General features: G+C 41.9%; 1 protein-coding gene and 1 pseudogene across 1 annotated transcript in view; both read right to left on the reverse strand.

Annotated features, from left to right (window-relative positions):
* HS6ST3 (heparan sulfate 6-O-sulfotransferase 3) overlaps positions 1-21,093 on the reverse strand; it is an 854,579-nt gene that overhangs the window by 187,130 nt on the left and 646,356 nt on the right. The gene's annotated exons all lie outside the window — the stretch shown is intronic.
* On the reverse strand, positions 15,678-18,332 carry LOC104845851 (large ribosomal subunit protein uL16-like; annotated as a pseudogene).

Genomic DNA, 21,093 nt, shown 5'->3' on the forward strand with positions numbered 1-21,093 from the left:
ACAACTGCGACCCATTAATATCATAGAGGCAGGATTTACAACATATACAAGTCACACAATACCAGGAACCATGGCCCAGCCAAATTGATACACACATTTTGGGTGGACGTAATTCAATCCATGGCATTCCTCATCTGCACGAACATATTGTCTCCACCCCTACTCTGTTCTTGTGTAACGGAAGTGTCCTCTTTGTTCTGCCCCCAGCTTAGTGTGCCCTAAAGGATCTTAGTCCATCCCCAGAGCATGGGTTCATGAGTGCCCCACCAACCAGCCTATAATAACAGTTTATCTAAACTAACTCTCCCTACCGCATCTCAGAGGTGTCCAGTGATTTCATGTTGTTGTTGTTGTTAGGTGCCGTCGAATCGGTTCCAACTCATAGTGACCCTATATACAACAGAACAAAACATTGCCTGCTCCTGCGCCATCCTCGTGATCCTTGTTATGCTTGAGCCCATTCTTGCAACTACTGTGTCAATCCATCTCATTGAGGGTCTTCCTCTTTTTCGCTGACCCTCTACTTTACCAAGCATGATGTCCTTCTCCAGGGACTGGTCCCTCCTGGTAACATGTCCAAAGTATGTAAGACAAAGTCTCACCATCCTTGCTTCCGGGGAGCATTCTGTCTGTCCTTCTTCCAAGACAGATTTGCTCATTCGTAGAGCTTACAAATGTGCAGGAGAATTGCCAGGTTACACTTCATCCATGCTGCAGGGGTTCTTCTGAGATACAAAGTCTTTTGGGATGGTGGGGGTGCGCTGGTGACCTATGTGGTGATGAGGTGATGAGATTAATGGACGTCATCAAAAGGTGCAGAAACTGCTGAGAGGACAGGGACTGCACAGAAGCCTGCTTGTGTCTGCTGTCCCCAAGAAAGAGGTGCTGGGATGGATCCAGGGCATTTCAGAGCAGCCTTCTCCCCATCCATGAGCACTGGCGTTTCCCAGGCTGCAAACCCGCCCTGAAGCCCCTGCTAGGATGGTGCTCAGGGTCTCTTTCCTTACAGACCGATATTCTTCCCCTGTGTTTCTACCACCTCTGCTTTTAGACAGGCAGAAGGGGGGCTTTGGGGCCTTGGATGCCCATATTCCTTAAGTCACTCAAACTTCCCTGATAGACTCTAATGTTCTCCAGGTCAGTACCAAATCTCCTGGACCTTTTGATCTCATTGTAGGATCCCAGTGAATACCAGATTCTTAAATGTTTGATGAGTGAATGCATGATGTCCACCTCAAAGAAAGGAACGGCAAAGAACAGTCTGCTGGATGCAGCATGGTTGCCATGGTTCCGAGTGGGCGGCCTCTGTGACAGAAGGTGGCTGTGGGGGCAGAAAGCAAAGGAAGAGCAGCATTTCAAGTGAGTGCCTCATACTAAAACAAAAAAGAAACAAGCCAAAAAAGACTGTTGAGCAGTGGTAAGAACTAAGAATAAACTGTCTTTGGCTCTACCTTGAGGCACTTGCTAAGGCAGGCCAGGGTTTAAATGGCGGGGCAGGCAGGAGTGGTGGCAAGGGATGAGGAGAGGGAGAGTAAACACCCAAAATAACACTGGACCCATTGCTGGCCGGTCAATTCTGGCTCATAGCGGCCCCATAAAGTAAACTTCTGTGCTGTTGGTTGCCATCGAGCCGGTTCCAACTCATAGCTACCCTACAAAGTAAACTGCCGTGTTGTTAAGTGCTGTCAAGTCAGAACCAACTCACAGCAACCCTATCTATGCACAACAGGACAAAACCCTGCCTGGTCCTGGACCGTCCGCACAGTCGTTGTTAATGTTTGAGCCCATTGTTGCAGCCACTGTGTCAATCCATCTCCTTGAAGGCCTTCCTCTCTTCTGCTGACCCTCTACTTTACCAGCATGGTGTCCTTCTCCAAGCACTGGTCCCTCCTAGTAACGTGTCCAAAGTCCATGAGAGGAGGTCTTGCCATTCTCGCTTCTATGGGGCGTTCTGGTTGTACTTCTTCCAAGGCTGATTTGTCATAAGGTTTATTGGCATCACTTGTGCTGGTCTCTGTGCCTTATACGTTTAAAGTATCTGCTTCTCCTTCCTAATACTGACAGTGAGTTGGTAAGGGAAGTGCATTACAGCAAGACACGAGCCACCACAGTACGACAAGCTGACAGAGGGGTGCTGGATAGAGTAAATAAAGGTGTCCAAATACGTGTGTACGAATGTGTCTGCGTAATTCTTTATATTAAGGATTCGTACAGTTGCTGGTTGTGGGGGAGGATAGCAAGGAGTCTCTGGTCCCAGCTTCTAGGAGTGTAGCAGTCAGCCAACCACAAGTCATCACTGACTCATGGCGACCCCATCTGTCTCAGAGTAGAACTGCACTCCATAGGGCTTTCAGTGCCTGATTTTTCCAAAGTAGATTGCCAGGCCTTTTTCCTGAGGTGTTTCTGAGTGGACTTGAATCTCCAATCTTTCGGTTAGTAACTAAAGTGTGTTAACCCTTTGCACCATCCAGGGGTTCCAACGGGTGCTGCCCAACACACTGCCATCGAGTTGGTTCCATCTCATAGTGACCCCACAGGGTTTCCAAGGCTGTAAATCTCTGCAGAAGCAAACTGCTACATCTTTTCTTCTGCAGAGCCGCTGGTGGTTTTGAACTATCAACCTTTCAGTTAGCAGTCAAGCACTTCAACCATCGTGTCACCAGGGACCCTTAATGGATGCTGCAGTGGGCCTTAAACAAGCCTGCTCAGAGCCTTTTAAGCAGCTATTCATGTTTGTCATCATCAACTAATTAACTGACTAGTTCAGTCATCAGTCCACTTCTGACCTTTACACTATGATGCTAGGAACCCAGAGATACATGCAGTTCCTATTTACTAATATGGAAGCAGGCTGTTACCTAGAGCTATCTCACCGCATGGATGTGAAATAACAAACACAGAAGAACTCTGCTGCACAAGCCAGACGAGCGAAGGTGTGGTGACTAAGAGAGCATAGCCTGGCACTAATTATTCCCAGGTTCCCACAGGGGTGACTTCTTAGTTCTACGCCCAGCCCAGGAAATACACGTAATTTTCCTATCATCTCCACACCTAGGGTGAGTTCAGGGTTGACATTTTAATAAATTGTTATAAATAACAAAAGCATCCATTTGAAGTTCTGCTCTTCACATACCCTGTGGAGACCATCCTCGTGCTGTGAAAACCCATTGCCTTAGAGTTGATTCTGACTCATAGCCTCAAGCCCTGAAAGCCGCGCAAAGAGCCAAAGTGATGTGAAAAATAAACATAATGAAGTGGATAGTGCAGCCATTAGTAGGTGCTCAATTAATGAGCTGAGCCAGAATCTGAACCCAAAGAACTCAGTATTCTTGTCACCGGTTCATGCTGCTTTTGAGTTGAGAAGGCAAATATTGCTTTTATCTGGCTCTAAGTATTAGCCAGAAGGCTGAAATAATGTGTTATAAGTAGGGGTATTACCATAGTTTCCTAAGCCCAAGTCCTAAATATAACTCTCTGAATTAAAGAACTCAATATGAAACAATAAATAAATAAAAGTTTTGGCCAAGTACAATATTAACTTAAATTTGAAATAAGATTTATTTGAGTTTAGTGTGGCTCAAACTCTGGAGGAGGGAAAAGAGATGTAATCAAATATTTACAACATAATGTCATAAGACATAGAGGAAAATTGAGGGCAAAGTGATACGGGCATGGAGTTGCTAATAATATCCTGAAAATAAATCATCTTTACAAAGAAATACAGTTCAGGGAATGAAAACGGTATGTAACCTCTTCACTTTAACTTTTGTTCAACAACAGCAACTATCTGCCTGTCTATCTATCTATCATCTGTCTGTCTATCTGTCTGTGATACTCAAGCATGTGTGCATACACACACTTAAAAATTAAAAATTATTTTAAAAGCCAATAAATACTCATAACACCAATCTATTCGCCTCTTATTTACAGAGAGGTTTTTGTCCCAACCAGCTAGCACATCTGCTGGCAAAAAGTGAGGGGGGCAGGGGTAAGGCACAAAACCAACAAGGATGCAATCAACAGATATCTGACTCATTTATCTCCTCCTTTAATGGCATTTCTTATTTTACACTTTATTTCCTCTCTTTTGGTAGAGAAAACATATCCTATAAAAATGCAAACCAACTCAAACAACCTGCTATCATACAGAAAACTCTGAATCTCAAAAGAGAACAATACATTCTCATACTTTAACTCAGCGCAATGGAACTTAAGAGTCAATGGATGTGGCAAGTAATTTTTTTCTTTTTCTGTAATCGGAAAATCTCCCATAAGGATGACCCTTTCTTTAGCTCCAGGTACTTGATGCACTTATCATAATGTAGTTAGTATTTGAATAAAGGCAAATACAGAGCCAACTTTTTTCTACTTGCTGTGACCTTGATCCTTCCCCCATTTCTTGTGCACCAAACCTGCTGATCACCACAACCAAGAAGGTGCTAGAAGAACCAAAATAACTTTCTGAGGACCAGATCACAGCAATCTAAGTTACGCCTTTGACAGAGTGATGGGTCTTACAGATGAAAAGGAGCAGTGGGTGTCATTTATTTTGACTTCACAAGACTCGTCAACTTCTCTTGGTCTTTTCTGCAGAACACACTCATAAATAATTTAGAAAATTATGACTTAGCCCTCAAAATTTTTGAGGTAGACTAGCACAACCTGAGATGAGGACTTCAAAAAAATTAGTAATCTGAGTCTTTTGAGGTAGAAAAAGGAATCATAAAGTAATTTATCAGGGACATTTATTGAGCCTGGTAGTACTTAACAATTGATATGAGTGATTCATAGCTTGAATAATTGAGCTTCATTTAACTCAGTAAATAGCCATTTGTTTAATTTAACTGTAATGGGGTTAGGAATTCGCACTGGGCATATCAGTTATACTGTTTGCACCCCCAGAGTCGGCTTCTGATTCAAGCAGCTCTGACTGTAGAGACCGAGGCTAGAAGCAGCTCTGGGCTGTCTGTGGTACACAAGTGACTCTGACTAGACTAGAGATGAGCAAGAGACCAGAGTGTAACTCATTTATAGGCTGACTGAGAGCCATAGGGTGGCCTGGAGCCCCATCTCCAGCTGCATGAATAGCTGAATTGATATGAACATCCCTGCTCAGTTGAGCAAAGATAGTGAGCTACCCAACTGGACTGGCTCATTCCAGTATTTGCACTGGTGGACAGAGTGGATTGATAGCTAAAATCTGAAGTAGACAGTGTGTGTGCATGTACCTCCACACACGTGCATACACGCACGCGCGCACACACACACACACACACACACACAGTGGCAGCACTGGGAGAGGCCATATGGGCTATTATTGAAAATTGAAGAGAAAGGCTAGTCCTTCCAGTTGCTTCAGACTGAATTTCGGTCTGATTCCAGTCCACATTTAGCCTTTACAATAATCTCTCCTGCTTCAGTCTTTTCTTCTCTTGAAACACCTTCGTGTAACTGACTGTCCAGGGGGGACTGGATCTTACATTATTTTGAAACTGGAATTCCCATTGGTGGAAGCAGCAGTGTCTAGAGCAGTGGGTTTGCCTTTGGAAGAGTCCGGTCCTTTATTTGAAAGGAACTCTTTAGGGGGACCTCTTCCTTCTGTAAATATTATTTTGTATTTGATTTCATTCTGCCCACTTATTTTCCTTGAGGAAGCCCAATACTCAATGAAATAACCTAAATGTCCATTCTTCAGAATGAAACATAAAGTGTACCATTGAAAACTGGGTGAAATTATAGAATGATTCTCCTTCAAAATTAGAATATATAGTTCTCGATTTTCTCTAAATAGGGATTTAAATTTCCATATGTTATAAAATTGGAAACCCTGGTGGCGTAGTGGTTAAGTACTGCAGCTGCTAACCAAAGGGCTGGCAGTTCGCATCCACTGGCGCTCCTTGGAAACTCTATGGGGCAGTTCTACTCTGTCCTGTAGGGTCACTATGAGTCAGAATTGACTCGACAGCAACGGGTTATATCATAAAATTATAATCGATACTCGAGAAATATGTGTTTGTATGTGGGGGTGTGGACTTTTTTGTTTGTTTACATTCTTGTCCAAGTGTTAGCTCCCAAATAACAGGAGTGGAGATTGGACTTTCACAGACGTGTAGGCCTAAACTTCTCTTCATTTTCTATTGTGAGGAAGATTAGGCCAAAACAAACAAACAAAAAAAACCAAACCCACTGCCATCGAGTTGATTCCAATTCATAGCGACTCTACAGGACAGAGTAGAACTGCCCCGTAGAGTTTCCAAGGAGCGCCTGGGGGATTCAAACTGCCGACCTTTTGGTTAGCAGCCATAGCTCTTAACCACTATACCTCCAGGGTTTCCAGAAGACTAGGCAGAGCACAGCAAAAGCTGGAATGGATAATTTGGATGACACATTTGCCGCTATTTCAGACTAAGAGTAAACATTGTAAGCGTAGTCTAAGCGTGAAACGTGATAAAAGTATCAGTAAACTGTGATGGTGCAGGTGATTAAGTGCTCAACTACTAGCCAAAAGCTTGGCCGTTCAAACCAACCCAGAGATGCCTCGAGAGGTCTGGAAATCTGCTTCCGAGAAGTCATGGCCTTGAAAACCCCATGGAGAAGTTTTACTCTGTTCACACATGGTCCCTATGAGTTGGAGTCAATTCGATGGCAACTAACAACAACAACAAGCTCACAGAGACTTTTGTTTTGAAAGTAGGAGAGGAGACAATAGCAAGTAAAATATGTCAACAAAATTTTTGAAGACAGTGCTTGAATATCAGTCTGTAGTGTGTGGGTGGGAGACACGGGGATGGGGGGCTAAGAGGAAGTGAGTGAGCAAGCACTGATGAACCCCCAAAAAGCTAAGGAATTGGAGGTGATACGGGCCTGTAAGGCAAGAGCTCTTATAGGACTGGTTAAACATTTGTATTGCTTCTACTTCCTGTCTCTCACAGACTCGTAACCGCTCTTCTGGCAGAACAAGGGATACTTGCTTTCTGCTAAGATTGAATCAGGCCCCCATCAAAATAAGAGTAAACCAAGAAAGGGGAAGGCTGAATCAGAGGGAATGTTAACCCAAGAACAGTGAGTACATTTGCGTTTCATGGGAAAAGAGGCACGATAGTGAGACTCATAATAGTAAGACCCATAATCCTGAGAATCATGGATGATGAGGAACCCAGCCCTTCTCTCACTCAGCTCCAGGCTAGCAGCCTGACTAACACCCCCCAGGAAGAGATTAGAGAAGGTCTCTCAGAAAAACAGCCACTTGCATGAGAAAAAAGACTTAGAGAAATTGGCAATTGGAGGTCGCCTAATAAAAATGCTAATTTACCTGGTGATCACCTTACAAGTTTTTATTACTTTGCTATTAGGTATGAGCAAAGGAGAAATATTCAGACTTTTGAGGAAAGTTTTCCACATGAAAGAGATAGATAAACACACACACACACACACACACACACGCACAAAAAAAAAAACTGGGAAGAAAAGGATGTGATAGAGAAAACTTTAAAAAATTCATTATGAAATTCCTCAGAGAAAATATTGCAGTCATGAAAAAAGAACTGGATGCTATAAAAAGGAATAACAAGAATGAGATATCAGATATCAAAATTTAAAATACCAATAGGAGGGTCAGAAGATACAAGTTGAGGAAATCTCCCAGTAACTGGCAAAAAAGTTCAAGAAATAGAAAACCCAAGAGGACAGAGAAGAAAACCTGAGCATTAACCTAGAAAGACCTAGCAGGCTCAACAACTGGCCAGTAGGAGTTCTTGGAAAAGAGAACAGAGGAGCTACAGGGGAAGGAAAGTTCGTAGACACAATAAGGAAAACGTCCCTGAAATAAAGGGATGAGTTTCTAGACGAAATTGCCTACAAACTGTCTCCAAAGTAAAATGACTGAGAATACCCCACACCAAGGCACAGCAGTGTGAAATTTCAAAAGAGGAAGACTCTACTAGCTTGCCTCAAAAACCCAGGGCCATCAAGTAGACTCCAACTCATGGAGACCCTATAGGACTGAGCAGAACTGCCCCATAGAGTTTCCACGGAGCACCTGGTGGATTCAAACTGCTCACCCTTCAGTTAGCAGCTGTAGCACTTAACCACTACGCCACCAGGGTTTCCTCCACTAGCTTACAGCAATAAAATGCTAGTTACCGCCTATACTAGGCTCAACAACAGCCTCCCAAAGATTCCAGGTCTTAATCCCTAGAACCTGTAAAATGTTATCTTATTTGGAAAAAAGGGTCTTTGCAGGTGTAATTCAATTAAGGTTCTTGAAATGGGGGAGATTATCCTGGATTATCTGGGTCATTCCAAATACAATCAAAAGTGCCCTCCTAAGAGAGAGGTAGGGGGAGATTAACACACAAAGGAGAAGGCGGTGTGAAGAAAGAGCAGAGAGAGACTTGAAGGTTCCATGCTGAAGAGCAGAGTGAGGCAGCCACAAATGCAGGAATGCCTGCAGTTATCAGAAGCTGCTAGCCAGCGAGCAGCGAAGGAGCAGAGAGGAAAGGATTCTTCCTGAGAGCCTCTGGGAGAAGCACGTTCCTGCGGACACCTTGATTTCAGCCCATAGATGGTGATTTCAGACTTATGGCCTCCAGAACTGTGAGATAATTAATTTCTGTTGTTTAAAGCCACTGTCATGGATTGAATTATGTCCCCCCAAAAATGTATGTATCAACTTGGTTAAGCCGTGTGTGGTTGTCCTCAATTTTGTGATTGTAATTTTATGTTGAGGGGATTAGGGTGGGATTGTATCACCACCCTTACTCAGGTCACCTTCCTGATACAATGTAAAGGGAGTTTCCCTGGGGCGTGGCCTGTACACCTTTTATGTCTCAAGAGATAAAAAGAAAGGGAAGCAAGCAGAGAGTTGGGGATCTCATACCACCAAGAAAGCAGCACCAAGAGCAGAGCGTAGCCTTTGGACCCAGGGTCCCTGCACCTGAGAAGCTCTTCAACCAGGGAAGATTGAGGACAAGGACTTTTTTCCAGAGCCTACAAAGAGAGAAAGCTTTCCTCTGGAGCTGACACCCTGAATTTGGACTTGTAACCTACTAGGCTGTCAGAGAATAAATTTCTCTTTGTTAAAGCCATCCACTTGTGGTGTTTCTGTTACAGCAGCACTTGATTACCGAGACAGCCACTCAGCTACAGGAAACAAATACACCTCTAAAATATCAAGAGTCAAAATTGGATCCTACTTTTCTTATAATCACCAGAAGATAGGAGACAATAGAGGAATTCTCAAGGGAAATGGCTTACAATCGAGAATTCTACACTCAAATAAATGATCAGTTAAATACAAGGGTAAACTAAAGTCTTCTTGAGTTGTACCAAGTCTTAGAACATTTCTCCTCTATGCAGCCTCTCTCAGGAAGCTGCTGAAGTATGTTCCCTCATAAAAATTAAAAAATAAATAAATAAATAAACCAAGAAAAAGGAAGGCTTGAGATTGAGAAAATGGAGCACCCAGCACAGGAGAGCAATGAAGAGCTTTTGCAGGATGAAGCTGAAGGAAAGCTTCAGGACACCGCTGCAAAATAGCCTTACAGAGCAACCAGGCCAGCTGAAGCTGGAGATACAGGGCTCCGGGAGAGGTGTTGCCAAGGAAACAAGTGGCCTGTAGAGATGACCTAATATGTTAGAACATACTGAGAGGCATTTGAGATCTTGGTGGAAAAGTATGGAGGTGAATTAAGGACAGGTGCAGAAACTAAGCAAAGAAACAAAGCAATGTTAAGCTCTATGTAAAACAAAATATAGTACAAGAAAGGAAACATAATCCCTTTGTGGCTCAACTTTGAATAATACATAGGGATAATAAAGCAAATACTGGACTATTTAACCACTTGGTAATATGTCTGTATTGGGGGTAGGGTGGGAAATGTGTATAATGGGGTACAAGAGGGCAAAATTACCATATTCCATATGATGAAGCCAATACATACTATTTACAATGAAAAAATAAAGAAACAGCTGTAAGCAAGGTATTTAGAAACATAGATATAAATCACAGAAGAAAAGAGATTTGATAGCACCTACTTCTGGCACTGGGCCTGGGCACTTCTGGGAGCAAATATTGCAGGTGGGGCTGATGGAGCAGACGAGTGCTGATTTCAAATCATGCAATACTCTTTAACTCAAAAAACAGCAAAAACTATTACTTTGCTTTTAGGTATTACTTTGATTAAAAAAAATTTTTTTTAAAAGACTAAATAAATCATAATGTGGGAATTGCGTTATGGTAATTGTTTTACCTGCAACATGGATCCAGGCCACACCCTTGCAGGGGATCATAACTATAGTTGTAAGGAATTGTCACTATCAGTCATGTGGGAAGAGGGTAAATCCTGGTGCAGGAAATGACCAAGCCTTGAAATAAATACAGGAGAAGAGACTTGCTTCTGATTTTGCTTCTGGAGAATTTAGAAAAGGGTGGAAGATGGCTTTTAGGCCTGGATTCTTCGCTACGATGATACCTAGATAGATCCCAACACTGAAGTGGGCTTGCCCCTTTCCTTGCCCTCCACGTGTGGAAGCAGGAAGGGAGTTGGCCTGGTAAACGTTGTCTTGCGATCAAGTTTGGACCCAGGGGGCCCCTATTAGTCATAGTTGTGTTACTTTCTGGTGGCGTATTTCATTATCCCCAAGCCTTTAGTAAGGTCCTGCTCAAGTGCGTAGAGTGTTCTTGGTGTCACTGGAGGTCTGATCCAAGGTTTCAGAAAGCATGGCCAAGGAGAAGCCAGAGAGGAGGATCAGTGGGGGACCCCAAGGAGGGCAGCTACGCCAGAAGCACCCACACAACTTCTGGCTGCAGAGAATGCTACAGGAAAGCAGAAAAAACCTGAGGAACTTAATCCAGGCAGTGGCCTGGAGAACTCCTGGAAAGCCACGGGAACTTGACTAATTTCTAGCAATTAACTTAGAGACATCATTTATCTCATAATAATCAGTGTAGCAGAGCTATACTTGGAACCAGTCGAGACTGAAGAGGACAAAAAGGGTTGTAACAGATTGGCAGATGTGACTGTGTTAAAGGGGTAGTTTTAAGACCACAGGCACTACGGAGTTAGACACAAGGGGGGCAGAACAGAAGCACTAAACATGTTATTAGGCAATTAACTGGGATGTCCCATGAAACCGTGCCACTAAACCTCCAAACCAAGAAACCAAATCCCATGAGGTTTTTGGTTGTACATAAGGAGTTATGCAAGCAGCCATCTGAAGCACAATAATTCATCTCTATTCCCCTGGAACAACAAAGGAGAACGAGACTCGGGAATAGAAGGAGGATATGAAACGTTTGGCTAATTGCCTCCAGGAACAATCGGCTACTTTGCCATGAGACCAGAAGAACTGGATGGTGCCCGGCTACCATTACGGAACATTTTGATCAAAGATTCCATAGAAAAATCCTCATTGAAAGGGGGAAAATTCATAACAGAATTTCAAATTCTCGTGGACTCCAGACATCCTGGAGCCATGAATTTTGGATGAACTCCTGAAACTATTGTCCTGAGATAATCTTTAAACCTTAAACCAAAAATATCCCCGATGTTTCCTTAAAACCAAACAATAAGTTAGCTTAACTGGTAAAAAAATTTCTGCCTTGAGCATTATGCTCTTTTAAGAACTATCTAATGGGATCAAATTGACAATAGCAACTTGAAAGATCAGATAAGAAACTAAGGGGGTCGTTAATTTATGTTAATGAAGAAGGAACAACTCAGAAAAGGACGGTGAGAATGGTTACACAACTCAAACAATTTAGTCGATGTCACTAAATGGTACATGTACAAACTACTGAACTGGCTTATGTTTTGCTGTGTATATTCTCAATGACAGCAAAAAAACCAAAATCATTAAAAAAAAAAAAAAAAAGGTAGCTTTGAGGGAAGAAGGCATCTGGGACAAAAGCATGGAAAATCGCCCAGATAATAAGGGAGCAGAAAGGCATTTCTGCCAACAGACACCTCCATTCAGGCAGAAGCTATAGAGAAGATTGTTGGGCAGAAAAACAGAACAACATTTTCTATCTCTGTTAATTGCTCATTACCCGTCTGGCAAAACAGATCCTCTTCCAAGGGTCAATGGATTTTTCAAAGGACTAAGAAAATATTTGATTATCTGCAACAAAATTTGATTTGAAAATACAAAAAGAATACTTCAGCATTTTATCTGATGAACCAAATCTCTAAAACTACTTGTGTCTGTAGCCATATACTGTCTTCCATCCAATAACCATAGAAGAACTCTGCAATAACCTAGGATGAGCACTCCGTCATTCCCTTCCTAGTGTTTGTTTCTCTCTGACATCATCATTTTTCCCTTCTACTGTATTGGGGCCCTGGTGGTGCAGCGGTTAAGAGGTAGGCTGCTAACCGAAAAATCAGCAGTTCGAATCCACCACTTCTTGGAAACTCTATGGGGCAGTTCTACTCTGTCCTCTAGGGTCACTATGAGTCGGAATCTACTTGACAGCAATAGGTTTGGTTTTTGTTTTACTGAATCATTGCCACCTGCATACGTTCTTGCTCTAATACATCTCATTCAAAAAAATGACTTTTGATCTCACATTGCCCTGTGCTAGCAACCTCTCTTCTGTTCCTCTTTATATTAAACTCCCTGAAAAGAACCTCCATATTCACCACCTCTGATTTTTATCTGCCACTCTCACTTAACCCCACCTCAAACAGACTTTTGTCCCTATTGAAAAAAAAACCAAACCCAGTGCTGTCAAGTCGATTCTAACTCATAGCGACCCTATAGGACAGAGTAGAACTGCCCCATAGAGTTTCCAAGGAGCACCTGGCGGATTCAAACTGCTGACTATTAGGCCACTAAAAGTGCTTTGCTAAGACCAACACAGATCTCTTCTTATTTGACCTCTCAGCAGCATTAAGCACAGTTGACCACTCCATCTGGTTAAGGTGTTTTCTTCATCTGGCTTCTAAGACACCACACTGTCCTGATTTTTCTCATTGGCTTCTGGCCTGGCATCTTCTGAGTCCTCTTTGCTGATCCATTCTCCTGTTCTCAGACCTCTAAATGCCACAGCGCCCTGAGGCTCCATTCCCTCTCCATTTTCTACATTCACTCCTTAGGTGATTGATTTCATCCAATCCATGAAAAAAAAAAAATTTTTTTTTTGTTTATGGCCTTAAGGATAATCTCTAAACTGATGGATGCCAGTGTAAATCTCTAGCCTCCACTTATCTCCTCAACGCCACATCTGTATTCCGTGCCACTCCAGCCTTGATTCCCACTCCTCCGCCACAAGCCCACTTTCCCCTCCTTCCAGTCTCAAGGAACAGCAGCTCAATTGGTTAAGTCATTAGAACAACACAACTAAAACCCAACGTCATTGACTCGATTCCTACTCATTGCGACCCCATGAGTTACAGCATAGAACTGCTCTATAGGGTTTTCTTAGTTGTAATCTTCTTGAAAACAGATTACCAGGTCTTTCTTCTGCATTGATGACAACTTCCTGTCATTTTTGCCTTTGGGTCTTATTGCCATCTAGCCAATTCGGACTCATAGTGACCCCGTAGGACACAGTAGAACTGCCCAATAAGGCTTACAAGGCTGTAAATCTTTACAGAAGCTGACTGCCACTTCTTTCTCCCTTGGAACCACTGGTGGGACCAAACAGCCAATCTTTCGGTAAGCAGCCAAGCACGTTAACCACTTCACCACCAGCTCCTTAGGATAGATCTTTATTATGCAACCATTAGAGAATTTTGGCTAGTTTTAAACATTTACCCCTTTCAGAGTAGGTTCCAGAACAAAATGATGAGATGAATACATAATTAAAAGAATAAAGAGCAAAAGAATAAAGAAAAAAATGTTTATTATATTCAGGAATAGGAAAGTTGAAGAATAATCAAATCTTGCATAGCCTCTGGTTACCAACTATCCAAAAGATTAACTAAGAATACACGAATTTAAGCCCTGGTGGCACAATGGTTAAGCGTTCTGCTGCTAACCCAAAGGCTGGTGGTTCGGACCCACCAGCTGCTCTACAGGAGAAAAGATCTGGTGATCTGCTCCTATAAAGATTTACACCCTATGAGGCAGTTTTACTCTGTCCTACAGAGTCCCTGTGAGAGGGAATCTACCCGAGGGCACACAACAACAGAGAGACTGAGGAAGCCATGAAGGAAGGTCTCCTCAGTGTGGGCATTGATGAGTGCTGATGGCTCCTGGCTGGAAATGGGCCATGGAGAAGGGTGAAGACATTTTCCCTCCAAACACTTACAAGACTTGGCTAAGGAAACAATCTGTTCTGGACAATTTCAAGACAACATGTCCTCTCTGCAGAGAGGAGGAAGGCTCGAATTATCTCCTGAGGGCCCATATAACTCCTAGATTTACGGTGGGCCATCACATTACCAGCATGTGTTCGCAGACAGTGCAGTAACTATGTAACATTAAGCCAGTCACCATCTGGGACCTTTCCTGGCCTGGGCAAATGTAGTTGCCACGCATGGTTTAAAGCTAAGGGGATGTTCACACATGTATGTGCCTCCAGCATAATTGACTTTATTTATTTATTTTTTAGTACACAGTCGCCCTTCAAGTTTCCTTTTAAGCTTACCACAAATAACAGGTTTTAGCACATCAGGTGATATTTTGCTTCCTGAAGCATTTAAATTAATTTTCTATTACCAATGCAAATGTGTACTTTCCAATTTACCCACTGCACAATAAAACCTAATTTAAAGCAATTAATGTTCATTAATGGCCCCATCTGCATGTTTATCGCTTTATTCTTAAATACTTGAGACACGGTATCCATATTTTATAGCTCAGTTCTTATCAGTAAGGATTCTTATCCTCAAGGGTAAATGTAAGACTAGGGTCTAGTATCTTTGTAAAAAGGCCACATTGTCTTTTTGTGGTTTTGCTGTTGTTGCCGTTGTTTTGTTTTAGCCAAATGAACAGGTTGAATGCGCATAATTCCAAACGCACCTAATTCAGAAAAGAATGGGCTCGGCTCCCTCTGTTTTCTTCCTCTTTTCTCAGAACCGATGTCATCCAGCAGAGGACCTGCAGGCCAGCTCCTCAGACTTCCCATAGGGTTCTCCCAGGAAGGGAACGGGCTGCAGCTGCAGCAGAACGTGCGGTTTTCCTACCTGGAGCCCCGGCAGAAGGGCAGCGCAATACAGGGAGTGGGCAGGAGGGCAGCTCTTACTATATCATGAACCACTTCGAGCATGCCTTTAGCACCAGACAGGCCTTCCTTTGCCACTTCATAGTTGTTCCAACTTGAGGCCATTGTCTAACCTTTTTGAGCATCAGTTCTCTCAGCCTGTCTTATTAGGATTTTCTTCAGGATTGAATAAAATAATAAAAGACAAAAGTATGTCATGATTAAGAGTATATGCTCTAGATATGCTTGGGTTCAAATCCTGGCTTTAACGCTCACTAGCTATGCGCATGTAACATCTCTATGCCTCAGTTTTCTCAGCTGCAAAATGGAGATAATAATAGTATCTCAAAGGGTTATCATGAGGATTAAAGTGAGTTAATATGTGTAAATTGCTTAAAATGGAGCTTGGCAGATACTAAGCACTTGATGAGAATCAGAAAAAAAACAAAAACAGTAGGTACTTGGGAAATAACAGCTTTTTTATTTTTGGACAGGAAGTTCAGTTTATTGGTGGGCATAGGTCAGACGGGGCCGTGCTAGCAAGGCCCTCACGAATGTAGGGCCTGCCACTTGACTGAGAGGCCACAACCGGGGATGTATTTGATTTCACAACAATCTGGGATGAGGCGCTTCTCAGCCCGCATGTCTTCAAACTCATCAGCATTAAAACTTGGAAATGTGGACCTTCTTGTGCCCAGAGAACTTGAACTTGGCCCTTCAGAGCCTCAATCACATGCTCCTTGTTTTGGAGCTTGGTGGAATGGACATGGTCACTTGGCCAGTATGGACCCTGGCCACTGTACCCTGGGGTTTTCCAAAGGCACCTCGCATACCAGTCTAGAGCCTACCAGCCCTGGCACAGGACGACATCTTGTTGACGTGAATGGTATGGAAGGGATGCAGCCCCACTCCAATGTGAAAGCCATCTTTGCCACAACTTTCCCCCATGTACTTGTTGGCACAAATAGGGGCAGCCTCCAGGGCTTCTGAGGGCAGCTGCTGATATTCATCCAACACCATGTGGCCGTAGAGTGGGAACTCTTCCACTTTGACCTTCTTCTGACCCAGGTCAAAGACGTGGATCTTGGCATCAGGGACACCTCAGCAGAGGTGGGGCTTTGGGTAAGGCTTGTTCTTATGATACCGGTAACACCGGGCAGGGGGTGGCCCATGGCAACACCAGGATCTTTGTGGCACACCAAAGGAAAAGCCTAACAACTATTTTTATTAGGGCTTTTCCCTGGAGTCACAGTCTGCGGTACTAAAATGTGGCTTCTGGGCTTAGAGACAAGAATCCTGGCACAAGAGCACATGCAGGTGGCTGGTCTCACCACCACCCATCATAGGAGGAAGGCAGAGTAAGGACCCCTTTGTGACATTATTGTGTCTAAAGCTTGACAGCCAAGTGCATGCATAATTCTTGCAAAATAAGAGGAAAAGAGAGAGAGAGAAAAAAGCCAATAATGTGTTTACACCACTGTCACAAGCAAAGTCAATGAGTTTAGATGACTTTTTTTTTATAATGTTGCTGAACAAAGATCTATCTATCTGATTTCTCTATTCTTTAAAAAAAAAAATGTAATAAATGTTTCCACACGTGTGATTTCAATGAAATTTACATTTACGAGTCATAATCATTTTGGTGGAAGGCAAAATGATATTCAGCTTGTCACTGGAGGGGCAGATGGAGATGGAGTCTAGAAAGCTGACATGCTAGCTGACAGAAATGAGTAAAATTTACGTTCCTACCATCCTAATGGCAAGCAATTATCTCTGAACTAGGATAACAAATGTGCTTTTTTTATCCTCAAAACTTGACGTGCGCTATAGAAGTTTCCAGAAGGCATATTTCTGTAAAGAAGCAACTGCTTCTGTATTTAGTACAAAGGTTTAATTAGATACTGACCCTTTCAGATTTGGTACAAGTTGAACTTAGATATTAAGAGAATAGAAAATCTACCTGAAGTTTTGCGTGACTTTCTACTATCAATTTCTCTGTTTCAGTGTTGCCTTGCAAACGTAGTTTCACTTCATATCCAGTACCATTTACAGATGTTGGCATGAGCACAATTTAAATTACTCTGTGTGCCACCCGTAGTCATACTATTTTATGAACATTATAAATAGAACAAATACAAGTGGGACATTTGGTGTTTACTTGGCTTGAAAGATTATCTTAGAGTGAGAAAGACTTTTTTGATTCCATGATGAAATGACATCCTGGGTGTGGTGACATCCTACATAATAAATAATTGGCAAATTTACTGATGCAGTCCCTCACTGACAGCACTTTATAATTAAAATGTATTAATATAAAACTTTAAGGCAATGTAAATATCTTAGAGTATGAGCTTCAAATGTTCTGACTCATGAATTTATTCTACATAAAAGAGTAACCAAACTAGATGGACTCCCTATCTATAAATTGCATATCCTGAAACAAGATGTGATACTTCAATGAATGGCTTTCATTTACTAATTTTTATGAAGGCATGAAATAGACGTAAAATTTTGAAAAGGAAGTTGCATAGAAAGTCCACTGATGTACGTTCACAGCCTGTTAGGGATGGAAAAGACCGCCGTTATTACCTAGTTCAAATCATTTCTCTAGAGATGAGGAGTCTGAAGCTCAAAAATGTTACTGTAACATTCTAACTGTGATATCAAAAAAGAGTAATGGCAAAGAAAAAATAAAAATATCTTCATTTAAAAAATAAACCATAACCTATTTTAATAACATTATAATCTTAATCTAATAAATACATTGAAAAGAAATGTATACCAGAAAAAAAATCTGCATGAATTTGATTTATTTCAATGAATTGATGATGGATCTGTATGATCAAAGGGAAATAAAAAAAGAAAGGAACAGGGAGAAAAGAAATAATATTGAGCACTTACTATATGCCAAAATTATAATAACATAGTTTATTCAAAAAAACTTAGTTTAAAATCTGTCTTAACACTTACTAGTCTGTGTTCTTGAGCAAATCAAACTTTGTGAGCCTCTGATTCTATATTTCAAACTGAAGGTAATAAAACCTAGAGCTATTGTGAATATTAAATGAGATAGCATGTATAAAGTATCAAATAATTCATACAATATAGTCAGTCTTAGAAGAAATACAAGGATGCTCCCTAGAAGTAAGCATGGGGAGGCTTTCACTTACTTATTTGGACCCATCATCAGGAAAGACCAATTGCTAGAAAAGGATATCATGTTTGGTGAAGTAAAGGGTCAATGAAAATCAAGGAAACCCTCGATTAGATGGATTGACATATTAGCCACAACAACGGACTCACACATGCCAACTACCAAGATGATGGCACAGGACCAGGCAATGTTTTGATCTGTTATATGTTAGGTCATCATGAGTTAGAGCCCATTCAAACAGCAATTAACAAAAACAGCAGTACAATAAGCCTGCACTGTACTTTTAGACCTATACATGGGTTATGTAATTTAATGCACATGATGGCACCATGACACTTGAGAAGGTAAGTTGTCCAAAGTCAGTGGAAGAGCCGGGATTCAAATAAGTCCTGTCTAATCCAAAGCCCCCCCACATGTCTGTCAGTTTGTTGTACTGTGGGGGCTTGTGTGTTGCTGTGATGCTGGAAGCTATGCCACTGGTATTCAGATACCAGCAGGGTCACCCATAGAAGACAGGTTTCAGCTGAGCTTCCAGACTAAGACAGACTAGGAAGAAGGACCTGGCAGTCTACTTCTGAAAAGCATTAGCCAGTGAAAAGCTTATGAATAGCAGCGGAACATTGTCTGATATAGTGCTGGAAGGTGAGCCCCCCAGGTTGGAAGGCACTCAAAAGATGACTGGGGAAGAGCTGCCTCCTCAAAGCAGAGTCGACCTTAATGATGTGGATGGAGTGAAGCTTTCAGGACCCTCATTTGCTGATGTGGCATGACTCAAAATGAGAGGAAACAGCTGCAAATAGCCATTAATAATCAGAAAGTGGAATATACGAAGTATGAATCTAGGAAAATTGGAAATTGCCAGAAATGAAATGGAACGCAGAAACATCACTATCCTAGGCATTTGTGAGCTCAAATGGACTGGTATTCGCCATTTTGAATCAGACAATCATATAGTCTACTATGCTGGGAATGATAACTCGAAGAGGAATGGTGTTGCATTCATCGTCAAAAAGAACGTTTCAAGATCTATCCTGAAGTACAACCCTGTCAGTGATAGGATAATATCCATACACCTACAAGGAAGACCAGTTAAAACGACTATTATTCAAATTTATGCACCAACCACTAGGGCCAAAGATGAAGTAAGAGAAGATTTTTATCAGCTGCCGCAGTCCGAAATTGATCGAACATGCAATCAAGATGCATTGACAATTACTGGCGATTGGAATGCAAAAGTTGGAAACAAAGAAGGATTAGTAGTGGGAAAATATGGCCTTGGTGATAGAAACAACGCCGGAGATCAAATGGTAGAATTTTGCAAGACCAACAATTTCTTCATTGCAAATACCTTCTTTCCTCAACATAAACGGTGACTATACACAAGGACGTCGCCAGATGGAACACACAGAAATCAAGTTGACTACATCTGTGGAAAGAGATGATGGAAAAGCTCAATATCATCAGTCAGAACAAGGCCAGGGGCCGCCTGTGGAACAGACCATGAATTGCTCATATGCAAGTTCAAGCTGAAACTGAGGAAAATCAGAACATGTCCTTGAGAGCCAAAATATGACCTTGAGTATATCCCACCTGAATTTAGAGACCATCTGAAGAACAGATTTGATGCATTGAACACTAGTGACTGAAGACCAGACGAGTTGTGGAATGACATCAAGGACATCATCCATGAAGAAAGCAAGAGGTCACTGAAAAGATAGGAAAGAAAGAAAAGATTAAGATGGATGTCAGAGGAGACTCTGAAACTTGCTCTTGAGCATCGAGCAGCTAAAGCAAAAGGAAGAATTGATGAAGTAAAAGAAGTGAACAGAAGATTTCAAAAGGCCTCTCGAGAAGACAAAGTAAAGTATTATAATGACATATGCAAAGAGCTGGAGATGGAAAGCCAAAAGGGAAGAACATGCTCGGCGTTTCTCAAGCTGAAAGAACTGAAGAAAAAATTCAAGCCTCAAGTTACAATAGTGAAGGATTCCATGGGGAAAATATTAAACGATGCAGGAAGCATCAAAAGAAGATGGAAGGAATACACAGAGTCATTATACCAAAAAGAATTAGTCGATATTCAACCATTTCAAGAGGTGGCATATGATCAGAAACCGATGGTACTGAAGGAAGAAGTCCAAGCTGTTCTGAAAGCATTGGCGAAAAACAAGGCTCCAGGAATTGATGGAATATCAACTGAGATATTTCAACAAACAGATGCAGCGCTGGAAGTGCTCACTCGTCTATGCCAAGAAATATGGAAGACAGCTTCCTGGCCAACTGACTGGAAGAGATCCATATTTATGCCTATTGCCAAGAAAGGTGATCCAACCAAATGTGGAAATTATAGAACAATATCATTAATATCACACACGAGCAAAATTTTGCTGAAGATCATTCAAAAACGGCTGTAGCAGTATATCGACAGGGAACTGCCAGAAATTCAGGCTGGTTTCAGAAGAGGACGTGGAAGCAGGGATATCATTGCTGATGTCAGATGGATCCTGGCTAAAAGCAGAGAATACCAGAAGGATGTTTACTTGTGTTTTATTGACTACACAAAGGGATTCGACTGTGTGGATCATAATAAACTATGGATAACACTGCGAAGAATGGGAAGTCCAGAACATTTAATTCTGCTCATGAGGAACCTTTACATAGATCAAGAGGCAGTTGTTTGGACAGAACAAGGGGATACTGATTGGTTTAAAGTCAGGAAAGGTGTGCGTCAGGGTTGTATTCTTTCACCATACCTATTTAATCTGTATGCTAAACAAATAATCCGAGAAGC

This window comes from Loxodonta africana, chromosome 17 (genome assembly GCF_030014295.1).
Source record: "Loxodonta africana isolate mLoxAfr1 chromosome 17, mLoxAfr1.hap2, whole genome shotgun sequence".
NCBI classification, from domain to species: Eukaryota; Metazoa; Chordata; class Mammalia; order Proboscidea; family Elephantidae; genus Loxodonta; species Loxodonta africana.